The 16,596-nt window shown below is 46.3% G+C and overlaps 1 protein-coding gene and 1 pseudogene across 1 annotated transcript in view; one reads left to right on the top strand and one right to left on the bottom strand.

The window, feature by feature from the left end:
• Positions 1–16,596, bottom strand: part of Mrc2 (mannose receptor C type 2) — a 54,870-nt gene that overhangs the window by 37,683 nt on the left and 591 nt on the right. The window lies entirely within an intron of this gene.
• On the top strand, positions 2,236–2,401 carry LOC122103613 (annotated as a pseudogene).

Genomic DNA, 16,596 nt, shown 5'->3' with positions numbered 1-16,596 from the left:
GTGGAGAGCCACAGCCATGGTGGCACATGTCTGTAATCCCAACACTAGGGAGAGAGAAGCAGGAGGGTAGAGAGTTCTGGCCTGGCCTGAGCTACACAGGGAAACCTTGACTTGCAAATAAACAAGCTGGGCACCAGTGGCTCACACCTGTAACTCTTCCTACTCAGGAAGTTGAAGTCTGAGGACCATAGTTCAAAGCTAACCTTGGCAGGAAAGTCTGAGAGACTCATCTCCAATTAACTACCAAAAAACCAGAAGTAGAGCTGTAACTCAAGTGAGACAGCGCCCATGTACTGAGTTCAAGCCCAGTAGTGAAAAATCAAGCAAACAAACTGTCCGAGAAAGGGGTGCAGCAGTGGCCTTCGCCTATTCAATGCAGGACAAAGGGAAAGTTTAGGGGGTGGTGAAGAATCCATGGAAATCTACAAGGGTGACTCCCCCTCCCTTGCAGGTTGGATGGTCCCCAGCCCCCAAGGGACAGGGTTAGTGGGATCTGACTGCAGGGGTGCTCACCCTCTCCCTGAGACTTAGTGTTTGATCTCATCCCCTGCTGGCTTTCCTCTTCTGCAGACCCAAGCATCCTATTTTCAGCCAGCCCTTTCCCAGGCTCCATCTTGCTGGATGAATAGGGGATTCACCCAGTAAGACTGTAACTGGAGGGGAGCCCCCTCCCTCATCCTCCACTTTTGGACAGTTTTGGAGGTGTAGCCTTTCCTCAGCTCCCACTCCAGCGTGGAACCCCCGGCCAGAGCATACCAGAAGCAGGCACACTTTGACCCCTTGATCCCTGCCTAGCCCAGATACCCAGGGTCTGGGGCGTGGAGCCCCTCGGGTCTGGGGGTTCACATCCTGGCAGCTGCCACATGCCACACCACACACCCCCAGCCCAGGCTCTGCCCACTCAGGAGGCCAAGGCCGGGTCTGCAAGGCCGCAGGGGCGGAGGGCGGGTGGGTGAGCCGTCTGCCAAGCCCGCAGCCAAAATAAACAGCACCAAGAGCCGCCTCCTTCCCCGGTGGGGGACGTTCACAAGGACAGCGGGTCTGGTGGCGGCAGGAAGTGGCTTTCTGGGCCAGCACAATCCAACCCCATTGACCCAGCCACAAGGACACAATTCCGGAATGTAACCCAAACCCGTGGGTGGAGAGGGGCGCGTCCAGGCCCAGGACAACGTCACCATCACCTCGGCCAACGCTCATTAAAGCAGGTCCCCAAGGCTGATGAGACCCATTTGTTTCTTATCTGTGGTTCTTCTGTGAATCCACTGATACCAACCCCAGTAGGGTCCCAGCCACACACTGCCTGCCTGCCATTCCTAGCTTGTTAGGAGGATGAATGCATAAATGAGTGCATGGGTGAATTTGTTACAAGACATTGGCACCAATCTGGGAAATCAGAATTTTGTTTTCAAATTCATTTCCACAAAGTGGCTACAGAGACAAGAGACCGGAGGCAACCAACAGCTTACTTATTAGAATTCCTCCTCCCTGGCCACCTGAATGGAAATGAAGACCTCCTTTAGGCCCTCCTGCCACTTCCAGCTTTCCGTAAGGAAAATTTATATTAGCTTTCTAAATAAGAAAAACAAAAATCTAGATACCCAGACAAAAGAAGTGCATTGAGAATTACACAAAAAGGTAATGGCTTGTGAAAAGGTCAAATCTGAAATATTAGTATTTGCCAATTTTACAACTGTAATCCTAACTACTCAGGAGGCTAAGACCAGAGGATCTCCAGCCCAGGAAGCACAATCCATGAGACTTTATCTCTAATAATCACCAAAAGGAGGGGAAGTGGAGGTACAGCTCAAATGGTAGAGTGCCAGCCTAGAGCGAAAAGCTAAGGGGCAGAGCCCAGGCCCTGAGTTCAAGTCCCAGTATCATTGTGCGTGTGCGCGCATGCACACACACACACACAATATTAACATTAGCATTCTATCCTATTTCTGGATAGGTAAGTTATATTTTAAAAACACTTGAAATCAAAGGGTAAGGGTTTCTCTCCAACCTACAGAGTCCTTATTAGATGATGGTCCCTGGGGGGGGGGGGGGGGCGGAGAATGGAGGGGTTCACTGATCTGTATCCACTATGTTGCCTATGATGTAGTTGTATGCTTTTATGAGACATGTGTGAAAGACCACACAAAGGAGGACAACATGACATCACAGAGCGAGCTTTTGCTCTATTCACCATCCTGACCTGACTTCAAGAATGATTTGCTTGGTTCTAAAAGCATAGCATCATCTTAGCCTTTTGGCTAAGATCAAGTGCAGTATCTGTTCTTATCAGTATAAAAGCACAGCATAGCACTAAATACAGTCAAGTGAATTTAGAATCTTTTTTGCTTTTTGGCCTGGGAAATAAATTATCTTTGAACTATCATTCAAGATTAAATAAGTGTTTACTTTGAAAAGAAAAACACAAAAACCTGACTTCTGCAAGAACAAGGTCATGAAAACACTGCTCCCACCAGAGGGCTGGGGCAGGCGACTCTGGACTCTGGAGATAGAAAGGTTCAAATACCTGGGCTCTTGAGCTCTGAGCCTGTGCCTCACTCTCAGAGTCTGGTGTGGTGTGGGGAGGTCCTGTGGGTTTCAGGGAGGCTTGAGGTAGAGAATGCTGATGTGGGAAAGAAGCCACTATTGGGTCTTGGTATTGAAGCAAGAGAATCTGGTTTTCACAGCACAGCCTGGGAACCAGGCTTAGAAGATACTGCATTCTGCACTTGGGATAAGAAGCAACGATAAGAGAAAAGAAGGCCAAGGACTCTAGTGTTTAAACTCTTCAGAAGAAAAGAAAAATAAACCCAGAGTCCAGATGCACTGTCCTTATCCCATCCCCACGAGTGCCTTCTTCATCTCCCAAAACTACCATTTGTGTCTTTGAACTTTTTATTAAATTTATATTTAAAAACATTATCTCTAAGTAGTTGTACAAAGTAAACTTCTTTCTGGATCCTGGGTCAGGTCTTCCCTGGAAAGGAGGTGTGTGGAGAAGAGGGGGTGCTGGAAAAGGCCTTTTGGGAGGGTCAAGGCTTGTGACCCCATCACATTGGGGTCCTGCAGAAAGTCAAGGACAGTTGTAAAGGGAAAATGAGGTCACATACTCCCCTCAGCTGGAAGGAGGTGGGGCACTAGCCGCAGCCATGGCAGAGCAGATGCAGGGACAGAAGTGTGTGCAACCCTCCCAGGGACCAGGGCAGCCACAGGGTAGATGGAACTGCGAGTCTAGGTCCCTGTGCAGCCATTTAAGGTCTAAGTACTGTAGGGACTCATTCCACTTTCTTACCTGGGAACTGAATTACGAAGTACACCCCTTGTGTCTTTGCTGCCACTTGAGTCATACCCCTAGCCCAACATTTTGCTGGTTAATTGGAAATAGAATTTCCTAGGATTTTTCTGGCCAGGCTGGCTTTGAATGGAGATCCTTGGATTGCAGCCTCCTGAGTATCTAGGAGTGTAGGCGTGAGCTACCAGTGTCTGGCCACGAAATTGGAGGAGGGAAGATTTTTTTGTATTGTTTCAATTATCAACTTTAAATAGAAGATATCATTTTTATAATCATTAAAATGGGTTTGTGTGTGTGAGAGAGAGAGAGGGAGAGAGAGAGAGACAGACAGACAGAGAGACAGAGAGACAGAGACAGAAAGAGACAGTACTGGGTCTTGAACTCAGAACCTAGGTGCTATCCTTTAGTTTTTATGCTCAAGGTTGGCACTTTACCACTTGAACCACAGATCCACTTCCAGCTTTTTTTGGTATGTGTGGTTAAATGGAAATAAGAGTCTCATGGATTTCTCTGACTGGGCTGGTTTTGAACCATGATCCTCAGATTTTAGCCTTTTTAGTAGCTAGGATTATAGGTATGAGACACCAATGCCTGGCAAAATATATTCTTAACTTGAAATATACATATGTACATATTTGCATCTTTTATTCATTTATTTATTGTATTTTTTGCAGCTTTGTTCAAAGTTGGCCAACTACAGATGGGTAGATGTTAAATTGTGCTAAAGGCCTATTGAAGAACAGACTAGACTAGGTAGGGCTGGTTATGGGAGCAGCTGGAGGAATTCCAAGGAAGGAGTGAACTCAATCGTACTCCAGGGTTCTTTTGCAATCCTTACCAAAAAGGCCAAGGTGTGGAGTAAAGATATATATAAAGATATTTCCCAGCCGGTGCCCAATGGCACCTGTAATCCTAGCTACTCAGGAGGCTGAGATCTGAGAATCAAAGTTCAAAGCCAGCCTGAGTAGGAAAGTCCATGAGATTCTTATCTCTGATTAACCATCAGAAAGCCAGAAGTGGCGCTGTGGCTCAACATGGTAGAGCACTAGCCTTAAACAAAAAATCTCAGGGGCAGTGCCCAGGCCCTAAATTCAAGCCCCACAACACACACACACACACACACACACACACACACACACACACACACACACACATTTCCCAAACCAAAACTTTCAAATAAAAAACTAATGGGAAAAATATTTGTAGCTGGCTGGGAACAGGTGATACACACCTGTAATCCTTGCTACTTAAGAGGCTGAGATCTGAGGATTGTGGTTCAAAGGCAGCCTGGGCAGGAAAGTCTATGAGACTTTTATCTCCAATTAACCACCAGAAGACTGAAAGTGGTGCTGTGGTTCAAGTGGTAGAGTACTCACCTTGAACTGAAGAGCTCAGGGACAGCACCCAGGCCCAGAGTTCAAGCCCCACAACCAAAAAAAAATTTTTTTTTTTTTTTTGTAGCAAATAGGACAAGAAGTTCAGATCATCATCATTATTTTTGTTTTGTTTTGTTAGTCCTGAGGCTTGAACTCTGGGCCTGGGTGCTATCCTGAGCTCCTTTTTTTTTTTTTTTGGTCGGTCGTGGGGCTTGAACTCTGGGCTTGGGCACTGTCCCTCAGCTCTTCAGCTCAAGGCGAACGCTCTACCACTTGAGCTACAGCACCACTTCCTGTTTTCTGGTGATTTATTGGAGATAGGAGTCTCATGGTCTCTCCTGCCCGGGCTGGCTTTGAACCGCGATCCTCAGATCTCAGCCTCCTGAGTAGCTAGGATTACAGGCGTGAGCCACCAGCGCCCGGCTCCTGAGCTCCTTTTGATTAAGGCTAGTACTTACCATTCAAGCTCTACTTCTGGCTTTTCCTGTGATTAATTGGAGATAAAGAGTCGCACAGATTTTCTTGCCCAGGCTGGCTTTGAACTGCGATCATTAGACCTCAGCCTCCTGAGTACCTAGAATTACATGTGGGAGCCACCGTTGTCCAGCTAGATCATTAAAATTCTAAAGCAACAAACCTGACTGAATAAATTGATAAATACTGTAATGTGCTCCGCCTTGGATTAGATGGTGAGTTCCTGTCTGATGATATTAATAATTACATTACTTGTGATAATTAAGATACGCCTGGCATCGGTAAAGGACCATGCAAGGAACAAACAGACCTTACTATTTCACTCACTCCTGGCCTCTCTGGCTCAGTCTCCTTATCTGTGAAAAGAATGTATGGATTTGAAATGTGGGATGTGTGGAATTAGTTGACACTGGCCCTGTGCTCAGTACAAGTTAGCATGTGTGGTTTACATTTCTCATCCATTGCACAAACAAGTTCATACAGAAATGTGATAAAGCATTTTACTTCAAAAAAGGGGAACCTCCCTAAGGCCCATCCCCTAACTTCCTGGAGCCTTTCTGATAGGCATTCCAGTCTGGTACATAGGCACCATCATTTTGTGTTTACAGAATTTGTTATCCTGCTGCTCTCTGAAAGCAAATTTGCATCACAGCTTTTGAACTCCCTACCCATACCCTGCTGGAACCCTTCAGCTGCTAAGTGCCAGAGAAGAGGAGCAAGCTAGCATCTGTGGGCTGGACATGGAGGGAGGTGGAGGCGAGTTCCCTCTAGACCACAGCCACCTCTTACTGGCGCACTGTCAGCAAATGCCTGACCCTATGCTTCAAATGGAAGGAATTCACCAAGTCCTAAACAGGGATCTGTAGGCTATATAAACAACAACAACAAGGCTGGGAAGGTGGCTCAGTGGTAGAATGTTTGCCTTGCATGCATGAGACCCTGGGTTTGATTCCTCAGCACCACATAAGCAGAAAAAGTTGGAAGTGGCGCTGTGGCTCAAGTGGTAGAGCACTAGCCTTGAGCCAAAGAACTGAGGGACAGTGCCCAGGCCCAGAGTTCAGGCCCCATGACCAACAAAAATAAATAAATAATAAATTAATAAATAAATAAATAAAAATAAACAACAACAACAAGAAAATACAAGAGAAGGGCTTCCTTTAATCCTAGCCTCCCAAGCAGTTAGATATGTGCCACCTCACCCAGCTTGCTCCTTTGTTTCTTTCTTTCTTTTTTTGTAGGTAGTGAGTCTTTTTTTTTTTTTCTTTTTGCTGGTCGTGGGGTCTGAACTCTGGGTCTGGGCGCTGTCCCTCAGCTCTTCAGCTCAAGGCTAGCACTCTACTTGAGCCACAGCACCACTTCTGGCTTTTTCTGCTTATGTGGTGCTGAGGAATCAAACCCAGGGCCTCCAAAGAAACATAGGTCCCATGGTTTCCCTTATTTGCAATATCTAGTATATGTATGAGTCAAGCAGAAAAGGTCAGATAATGTGATATCAGGAAAATGAACCCTTAGATATGTATTTTAATGTTTTTTTCTTTCATGCATGTGTTTCTAACGCATTTATAAGATTATCTCTTTGTTGCTTTGTATGTCCCTCCCCCACAGTATAACCCCTGCTTTCACTATATTTGATGTCAGTATAACTTGTGGAGGAGATGGGGAAAAACCAGTTGTTTAAGGATACAGGTGGACCTGTTGCAACAATGAGAAGTACAAGTTGTCACGTCCAAAACGAGCTTTACAACGTCGGTGGGGGGGGGGGGGGGGGGGAGAAGGATTGGGATTGGGGGGGAGGGGGGAGGCTGGGAAGGGATGTGAAGGGTAAACCAAAGGAGGAGGTTGCAATGCTTGGTAAGAAATGTACGCATTATCCTTCCCATGTAATTGTAACCCCTCTGTACAGTATGTTCACAAATAAAATAAAATTAATTAAAAAAAAAAAAGATGATGTTAAGAGAAATGAACCCACCCCCCCCAAAAAAAAACAGGGCCTCATGCATGCAAGACAAGCACTCTACCACTGAGCCACCTTCCCAGCCCCGGTAGTGGGTCTTGAACTCTGGGCCTGGGCACTGTCCCTCAGCTCCTCAGCTAGTACTCTACCACTTGAGCCACAGCACCACTTCCAGTTTTCTGGTGGTTAACTGGAGATAAGAATCTCACGGACTTTCTTGCTCGGGCTGGCTTTGAACCGCAATCCTCCTGAGTAGCTAGGATTATAGGCGTGAGCCACCAGCGCCTGGCTCAGCTTGCTTCTTTCTATGAATAAACTCTACATGTTACAACACACACACACACACACACACACACACACACACACACAAAACTAGTGAACAGGTGGGAGGGAAGGGATGGTAGGGGAAAAACAAAGGAGGAGGCAACAATGCTCAATAGGAAATGTACCCATTACCTCACTCATGTAACAATAACCCCTCTGTACAGCATTTTTACAATAAAACAACATACAAAAAAAACCCCAAAAAACTAGTGAGCATTTGACTTTGGGGGGTGAGGTTTGAATTTAAGGCTTTGTCTTTGCTAGACAGGTGCTGCACTGCTTTCTCCACACCTTCTCAGCCCTTCTGTTCTGGTTATTTTTGAAAAGGGTCTCGCTTTTTGTACAGGTTGGACTTGAACCATGATCCTCCCTAATTCTCCTATGCAACCAGATGACCGTACTGAGACCAATGCCATGCACATTTGACTCTGTTGTTTTTACTTTTTTTGGTGGGGGGGAGGGAGGGGGTCAGAAAACAAGCCTCAGGAGGGCTGGCTGTTTCTACCATACTAAACACCAGGCCTAGCATATTGTCAGTGCTCAGCAAACACACAATACTGATCAAATGAAGGAATAAATGTCAGCAGCAGGCATGCATCGTCATTTGTCATGAGAATGCACACATTCGTTTGCAAGATTGCCTGGTGGTCATGAGAATTTTGACCTTTTTCTATGAGGTGACATGAGCTATCTATGTGTCAGTTAAGAGTTGCATAAATCGTCCATTATGTAGTTTACAATCTGACATTTACTGCACTCCATATTGTCCAAAAGACTGAACCTTGAAAGACAGAGCTGATTTCCAGTGCCTCACATATATTTATTACATTCCTAACAGCTCTTTCCAAACTAGGTTTTCTGTTTTTACTAGCTTAAGTATTTAAGAAAGCTCATTTCTTTCATTTCTACTGATCTTTGCACTTTTTATGCAACAGTTTGTCATCTGAAGCTCCTCGAATGTGATCAGTTATAAATTAGAATTAGAATTAAAGTTTCTCTTTTTTTTGGGGGGGGGGCATGTTGGGAGTCAAAACCAGGGCTTCACATATGTTAAGCATACCCGCCACCATAAATCTACACCCCTCCAAATTTTCTAATTGCAATCCAGTTGTCTCAATAATGTTTAAAAGATTTCTTTTTTTTCATTAAAGTGCTGTCTCTGGTATGTCTCACATTAAGCTCTTATAATAGTTTAAATCAACGTCTGGAATTTATTCTGGTCCATTGGACTTTTTACTGCTTATTTAATTCAATGCCATATGCTTTTAATTATTATGACATCATCTAAAACTTTCCTTATTGTCTTTCTAGTTTAAAAAGATCTTTGAAACACTTGTCTTTCTAGTGTTTTTCCCCCACTTAATATTTACTTAATGCCACTGTGTCTAACGCATTGAACCTGTGCAGGAATTATAAGGCTGAGGTGTGCCAGCACCGGTGGCTTGTGTTTATAATTATAGTTACTCAGGAGGCTGAGATCTGAGTATCATGATTTGAAGCCAACTGAGGCAGACAAATCTGAGATTTTCATCTCTATTAACCAGTAAAAATCCAGAAGTGGCAGAGTGACTTGAGTGGTACAGCACCAGCTATGAACAAATGAGAGCTTGAGATCTGGAGTTCAGGTCCCAATACACACAAAGACAGAAAGACAGAAAGAAAGAGAGAGAGAGAGAGAGAGAGAGAGAGAGAGAGAGAGAGATAAGAAAACAAGACAGAGGGTTAGGGTGTAACCTGATGGTATAGTATATGTTAACCATGCTTAGCACAGGGCCTTGGGTTTGACTCCCAGCAACTCCCCTCCAAAACAAAAGACCCTGCTGGAAGATCCTTCTAGTCTAAGAAGGGAAGAATTGGGAAGTCAGCAATAAAATGCTGGAGGAGGAAAAGGCTTCTTCCAGCTGAAAAGTGAACTGCTTCAGGTACAAGGGCTGACATAGGCCAGGTAAGGCCTCAGGTATAAGTCAGGATACAGAGACAGTCCTGAAGGAAGCTAGCTGGCACTGGTAGCATAAAGAAGAGTAGGCACAATAACTTTACTGTGCAGCATTTGAGCATCCATGATTATTACCAGCTTCATAGCTCAGTTTACTTGTGCAAAGGATTTGCCTGTGGAAAGCCTGGAATTATATAATCAGAAAGTTCAAAAATTATTATAGCTGCCCCTTAGGCTTAGGACTAGGGATAGAGAGAAAGCTGTAGGCAGAAGACATGGACACAAACTACATCACAAGGGCAGAGGATGGGAGAGTCTCAGGATGTGTGTGGAGGCTAAAGCCTGTAATCCTAGCTACTCGGACCACTGACTGTCTGGCTTTGGGATTTTTCTCTTTTGTTAGGATTTAAGCTTATTTGAAGAAAAATCACAATTACTTTGAGGCACATACAATAGTTGGCAAAGTGTGACCAAGAAGTAATGAGTTTAGACCTGCTTCAATTTTTTTTCTTTTTCTTTTCTTTCTTTTTTTCTTTTTTGTCAGTCTTGGGGCCTGAACTCTGGGTCTGGGCACTGTCCCTCAGCTCTTCAGCTCAAGGCTAGTACTCTATCACTTGAGCCATGGCACCGCTTCCGGCTTTTTTCTGCTTATGTGGTGCTGAGGAATCAAACCCAGGACCTCATGCATGCAAGGCAAGCGCTCCACCACTGAGCCACCTTCCCAGCCCGTGCTTCAATTTTTAAAAGTGGTTGTAATTGGGACTTTGCATCATATTTGAGTCCCTTTATGTTCATGAAACGTCTTAATAAAAATAGTTAAGCTGGGCACCCATGGCTCACACCTGTAATTGTAGCTACTCAGGAGGCTGAGATCTGAGGATTATGGTTCAAAGCCAGCCCAGCAGCAAAATTTGTGAGACTCTTATTTCCAATTATCCACCAAAAGCTGGAAGTAAAGCTGTGACTCAAGTGGTAGTGTGCTAGCCTTGAGCTAAAAAAAAAAAAAAAAAAAAAGAGCTCAGGAGCAGCACACAGGCCCTTAGTTCAAGCCTAAGGACAGGCACAAAAATGTATTAATAATTTAATATTGCTTTTCTAAGCCACAATGTTATGCCCAGAAGTGAGATACATATGTCGTCCATCCGTCATCCCATTTGTATGTAAATCTCACACCACCACTGTGGGGAGGGTGATGTTATTGCTCCCATCTGACAAATTAAGACACGAGCCTCAGCCTTAGGTCACACAGTTGGTAAGTGGCATTCATCCTGGTCCCCTGGGTCCTGCACCTATTCACATTTCCAGAGAACTAAAAGAAGGAAGGAACATGCCAGGCCATGCCCATACTCCTGCCTCCATCTCCAGGGGAGGGGCACCATCTCCAATGACCCTTCTAGAAAACATCTGCAGACACCAGAGAAGCTTGGGGGACTATGGCTATGGTTTTCCCTAGAGAAGTTCTGTTATAATTAGAATCTAGTTGATGGGTTTTGGGGGGAAGTGATGGGATCCTGAAGGCTCCAATCTAACCAATGGGTCAATCTCTCAATGGATTCATAGTATGATGGTCGTACTTACTGGAAGGTTGTAGAGACTTGGAGGATGGGTCCAGCTGGCGAAACTAAGTCACTGAGAAAGGGCCCCAGAAACACACATCCTGTCCCCGGCAACTTTCTCTCTCCTGGCTGCTATGAGATGAGCAGGTTTGCTCCGCTATGCATTTGCCACCATGCTGTTTGGCCTGCCCCCACCAAATGACTGTGGGCTGAGTCCTCTGAAACCTTGAGTTGGATGACAAATGAATGGAAGTTCCCAGCCCATCAGAGCATGGCCTCAGCCTGGAATGGCCTTTTCCAGGTGGTCCCTGAGGAGAGGAAGAGAGAGGAGCTTTCCCGTGGATTCTCTTATTTATCACTGTGGGCAATGTCTGAGTGCTTCTCTTCCTTTAGCTCAGAGAGGCACAAGGGGCAGTGGCCAGGACTCCTGGGTATTCTTCTCAGGATCCTTGAGTTTTGAAGGAAAGAGCCAGTGGGGTAGCCACAGTTGGAAGGGCCAACCCAATAGAGGATGCATGTGGGCCAAAGTCTAGGGATGGGAAAGACTCAGGGAGGATGGAGTACAAGAAAGGACAATAGAGTGAAGGTATAAGAGTGGAGTCCTGGAAAGCCGCAGAGGTTTCCCTTCCTTCTTTTAAAGGACAAAATACAGAGGAAATGAAGTGGGTGTAGAGCCAGAGCAGACACAGGCAGAAAGCACAGGCTTAGCCAAGCCTGTAGCACTTTGAGGGCACAAGGCCAAGCTTTGGGACAGAAGATGGAGAGGCCCTCAGGCCAAGAAAAGGGAGGAACCAACTACTAGACCTATACCTTGGGGTCAAGTAGTGCAATTTTGGGAGACAAACCCAGTCTATTTACTAAAGGAATAGAGCTGGCTGACCCAAGCATTCCCCTGGGCCACAGATACTTTCCTCCAGCCTGCTATTTACTGACACAACGCTTAGCTGAGGAGTAATTAGGATCTGTAGTGTCCAGGGCCAAGTCACCACTCCAATGGCCCGGCCCACCCAGATTTATAGGATCCAGTGATGGGAATGGGACCCTCCCCATCTCATAAAGTACTAAACAGGAAGACACACTTCCTGTCAGCAATGCCTGGGCCTCCAAGTCCGGAGACAGGGAAGGTGCAAAGGAAAGTAAACCCAAGAGAAGAACAGACCTTGATCGCTGCTGCTCTATTACTCATCTCATTGAATGAATGAGTGAATCAATCAATCAAAGAACCTGAAAATCCCTGACTTCAAGGAAATGAAGCAGTTAGGCTAAGGCATTGAATTCCTGAGCACTTACTTATCAATACCTTTTCTGAAACATCTCAGAGGCCCCCAGGGCACTGAGCAGAGGTTGATGCTGACTCCTGGATCCACAGGGATGTGGAAGAAACAAGGGCCTAGTCAGCTGAAGTGTAACAGAAGATAGATTACTCTACCCACTCCCTCTCAGGACACATGTAAAGGGTATTATGGTTTGAACATGAAATGTCCTCTCCCCCCAAAAAACTCATGTTGAAGCCATATGTGATGGCTCAGGTCTGTATTCCTAGCTACTTGGTAGGTAGCAATCAGGGAACTAAGGTTCCAGGTCAGTCTGGGAATAAATTTTCTACCAATACCTGTACCAATACCAATGGTCTGTACTTGCTGTCTCAGCTACAAAACAAGCATGATGGCTGGGCATTATGACACGTGACACAGGAAAGTACAAATAGGAGGATCACAGCCCAAACTGGCCTAGGCTTAAAGTGATGCCTTCCCATGAAAATAACCAATGCAAAAAAGGGCCCAAGAGGTAAAGTGCCAGCCAAGTAAGAAAGGTTGATCGAGAGCTTGAGGTGCTGAGTTCAAGTCCTGTTACCAGTACATACACAAAGAAAAATAGGAGTAGAGGGCTGAGAAGGTGGCTCAGTGGTAGAGCGCTTGCCTTGCATGCACGAGGCCCTGGGTTCGATTCCTCAGCACCACATAAGCAAAAAAAAGCCAGAAGTGGCGCTGTGGCTCAAGTGGTAGAACGCTAGCCTTGAGCTGAAGAGCTGAGGGGCAGCGCCCAGGCCCAGAGTTCAGGCCCCATGACCGGACCCCCCAAAAAAAAAGAAAAGCAAAAAGAAAAATAGGAGTAGAGCATTACCCAGCAAGCACAATGCTCATAGTTCAACCTCTAGCACTGCCAAAACAAACAAACAAAAAGAGCAAAAAAATCCTCATGTTACAGGCTTGGTTCTCATGCAGTGTTCACTTGCAATGTTCAGCTGGGAAAGTAATTGGCTCCTGAGGGCTCTGACCTATTTGATGGGTTAATCCATCGATAGAGTCATAATACAGTAGCCTTATTGGGAGAATGACAGAGGTGAAGCTTAGAGAAAGTAAATCAATGGGAGTATGACCCAGAAAGATATGCTTTGTCCCCTGCCCCTTCCTCTCTGCTTTCTGGCTGCCATGAGCTGAGCAGCTTTCCTCTGCCAGGCCCTTTCACTATATTATTCCTTGCTTTCAGTCTAAAAGTAACAGAGTCAGCTGGATGGATGACCTCTGAAAGCAAGAGCTAAAAATAAACCTTTACTCCTTTACCTCAGGTATTCTGCTGCAGTAAAGAACATTTACCACCACAGGGGGAGTCACCTAGGGAGCTTGACACTAGCAGGTATCTTCTCATGGCTTGCTTCCTGGTCTAGTACTAATGAGTTCAGGTTCTGTAGTCCCATCTGCATTCCAATCTCACTTGTACCACGTCCTAGCTGTGTGGTATTAAGCAAATGGCTCTATCTTTTTGAATCACAGGATGTGAAAGGCCACTGACACACTCATAAGAGTTGTGAGATGTGAAAAACAACTGCCTATAAAGCACTTTACACAGCACCCAGCACACAAATGCAGGATCCATTGTGGTTATCATGGCTTTTACCCTCAAGGCTAGTGCACTACCATTTGAGCCACAGCTCCATTTCTGGCTTTTTGGTGGTTAATTGGAAATAAGAGTCTCATGGACTTTCCTATCTGTGCTGGTTCTGAACCATAATTCTCAGATCTCAGTCTCTTGAGTAGCTAGGATTGTAGGTGTGAGCCACTGATGTCTAGTTTCTCCTGTTTTATTTTCTTGGCGGGGGGGGGGGGGGGGGGGCAGTCCTGGGGCTTGAACTCAGTACCTGACCACTACCCCTGAGCTTCTTTTGCTCAAGACTAGTGCTCTACCAAATGAACCACTTCTGGTTTTTTGGTGTTTGGTTTTTTTTTTTCTGGTAGTTTAGTGGAAATAAGAGTTTCACAGACTTTCCTGCCTGGATTGGCTTTGAACCATTATTCTCAGAGCTCAGCCTCCTGAGTAGGGAGGATTACAGGTGTGAGCAACTGGCACCCTACTTTTTAATGATGAAATTAGTGAAAAAATTCAAAAGAAGATTCTCCTGGGAAGTTCATGGAACTCCTATCACATTCCACCAAGTCACAGTACCATGTGGACATGGGAAAGCCAAGACTTCTCTAGTATGAGCAAATGAGGACCACACCCAGGCTTCCTCCTCCCCTACCTGCACTCTTACCTTGCCCAGGTGAACTCAAGGACAGGCACCAGGCACTGTCAGGCTGGTACCTCGGGAACCCTGGAAGCTGACTGAGGAAGGTTGAAGGAAGAAGCTCTGAGCTCTGATTCACCAGGAGCTGGCTAGAAGAGAGGACTTTGGCTAACTCTGGTGGCATGAGCAAATATGTAATGCCCCTCAGAAGAAATACCCCCAACTCTTTAGAGAGAAGTCTTTTTTTTCTGCAAGAATTCCCCAAAGTCACTCCACAACCTGGAGAACGGATCTTCCTTCCAACTCATATCACACCTCATTCCTCAGCTCTGAAACTCCAGGGCTTCTCCAGGATTCCCAGAAGACAGGCCTGCAAGTCATTTCCTCACTTCCGCCTCTGAAGCACCTTGATCTGTGTAACTACCCTTCAATCCAGGAGCCTAACAAGCTCTGGAGAGCCTAGCCCAACTTCCTGGTTTTCCTCTTCAGCTTTCTCCAGAACCTCAAGCTTTAGACTGCTTCCTCCTCCAGTTATAAAGCATTCCCAGCCCCAACCTTTCACTACATGTAACCCAAAGTATGTAAATAATCAGATTCTTTGTAGCCTTTAACTTATCCTTTGAAAGATGGGTCCAACAATAACCATCTCCTCGGGTTATTACGGGAAATAAATGGAGAAATTGCACACAAACCAATCGGCATAGTTCTGGGCTGTGAATGGGAACCCTGCAGTGGAATTCTGTCTCCCCACACAGCTGAAGTTTCAAGTATCTTTTTTTTTTTTTTTTCCAGCTAGGCTTTGTTTTCCTCAAGGATGCATCATCGATCTTACCTTCCCTCTTTCTCTACTATTTGGCTCAATGGTGAACAAACTATGAATGCTCAAAAAAAAAAAAATAGTAATTAGCAAAGAGGACACGTTCCAGGGGCATACTCTGTGTTCCTCTCTATGAGGTGGAGAGATGGCTTCTGCCACGGTCCTGCAGCCCTGTTGCCTTTGGTCTCCAAGGAGCACTGTAGTTAGTGCTCCATCCTCTAGCCTGCTGGGCTCTCCGGTAGTGGTCAAGAGGCAGTCTCTGCAGCCCCTCCCCCATCCCTGGGCTCGCAGGCCGGGCAAATCCTACCTCCCACAAGCATTTCCTGGGGCCCTGTTCCTCCTCCCAGTGTCGGGGAGAAACCTGGGAATAGGAGCTTTTCAGGCAAAGAATTTAATCCAAGGCTCCGCACAGGGCTTCCCAAAGGGGCACCAACGGGAGGTGGCAGAAGGGACCTTTGTGTGCTGGGATGGTGACAGGAAAGTTATGTTAAGTTCCTCTTTCTTCTGCTCAATGGCTTCAATGGCAACTCCCTATCTCCAGTCACCCAGCCCAGACCCCAAGTTTCCTCAGTTAGTTGGTATGGTGTTGTACACAATTCAAACTCTTGAGACTGTGGCGGCCTGAAGTGCACGGAGGGGCTCCTGCCCCGTTCCTGTTTGTCCAGCCTACAATTCCAGGTGGGATGGAACGTGGTGGGGGCGCTCCCCACCGGACGTGGGTCACCCTTGGCCCCCACGGTTCTGCTCAGCAGAGGCCCAGTGCACACCAGGCCACCGTGGAGGCCTCTGACTCTCCAGGGGGACCGGCTGGCTGGTCTTTGCACAAAGCTGCAGACACAACCTCCCTTTCACTCACCCGAGCCCCAAATTAAACATGAAGCAGAATCAGGAGGGGGTGGGTAGCACAGACTAGTTTTTACTCCTGAAAACCCCCATGCAGAAGATTCTTTCCCCTTAACTCTCGAATTTTTACTGTCACCCCCTTAAAAGCAGCAGAAAGAAGGGTGTCGTTTGGGGGCTTGCTGGCTTTCCGCTGGTTGAGTTTTTACATCTTTAGCAGCTCTTTTGCTGCTCAAGATCTGTCCATTCTGGAGAGGCGCCAATTTGGCTAGAGTTGCTCACACAGAAAACACACACACACACACACACACACACACACACACACACACACACACGGCGGTTAGTTGGCCACTGCATTCTGATGGCCCCACAAGATGCCACATGCCACAAGGCGTCCTTGAAGACCAAGTGTGGAAACGAGAACAGAAACGCCAGCAGATGCAGGGCGTACCCTGAGCGCACCGCACCGATAGAAACACCGATGCCGCGCCAGTCCCGGGACAGAGGCCCGGGATCAGCCCCAGGCCC

This window comes from Dipodomys spectabilis, unplaced genomic scaffold (assembly GCF_019054845.1).
Source record: "Dipodomys spectabilis isolate Male_0828 unplaced genomic scaffold, ASM1905484v1 ptg000018l, whole genome shotgun sequence".
In the NCBI taxonomy this organism is placed as follows: domain Eukaryota; kingdom Metazoa; phylum Chordata; class Mammalia; order Rodentia; family Heteromyidae; genus Dipodomys; species Dipodomys spectabilis.
This window is presented reverse-complemented; position numbering and strand designations above follow the sequence as displayed.